At 39.1% G+C, this 560-nt stretch overlaps 1 non-coding gene across 1 annotated transcript; it reads right to left on the bottom strand.

The window, feature by feature from the left end:
* Positions 1-235: 235 nt before the first annotated feature.
* On the bottom strand, positions 236-301 carry Smp_tRNA_01852_Gln_TTG.1.1. The gene has a single exon. It is a non-coding gene (tRNA).
* Between the last annotated feature and the right edge of the window lie 259 nt (positions 302-560).

Below are 560 nucleotides of genomic sequence, written 5' to 3'. Positions count from 1 at the left end.
TCTTTTTTCATAATGCTTGTGAGTTAAGGTAATATCGAGGCAATACGTACAGGATGCACATACTCCAATAACAGACTGATCAATTGATCAGTCCTAAACATCAATGGAAAGATTCAAGTAAAACAATACCAATTGATAAGCAAAGATGGATAGTGGCTAACAGTGGAATCCAGGAAGCGCGTTTCGTCCTATTTGGGACTCGTCAGCTGGATGTACCTGCATCTCAGAGTTGATGTTCACTCTGGGACTCGAACCCAGTACCCTCGCTTCAAACGCCATCGCGTTATCCACTCGGCCACTGAGTCCTAACACATCGATGGGAAGATTCGAACAAACAATACTAAGTGAATTTAATACCAATTGAATTTAAATACGAAAATAGTTTATCAAAGTTCTGCTAGAAACTCCCCTATACGGATGACCAACGTAGCGAGAGTGGTTATACAAACTTTTTTTGGATGCAAAAATTAGGCTTGTGAACATGGATTGCGATGGCTTCACTAATGTGCAAAAAACGAACTCATAAACCATACGTAAAATAATCAGATGATTTTCAATAA

This window comes from Schistosoma mansoni, chromosome 1, assembly GCF_000237925.1.
Source record: "Schistosoma mansoni strain Puerto Rico chromosome 1, complete genome".
NCBI classification, from domain to species: Eukaryota; Metazoa; Platyhelminthes; class Trematoda; order Strigeidida; family Schistosomatidae; genus Schistosoma; species Schistosoma mansoni.
Note: the sequence above shows the minus strand (reverse complement) of the source record. Positions and strands in the feature narration are given on the sequence as shown.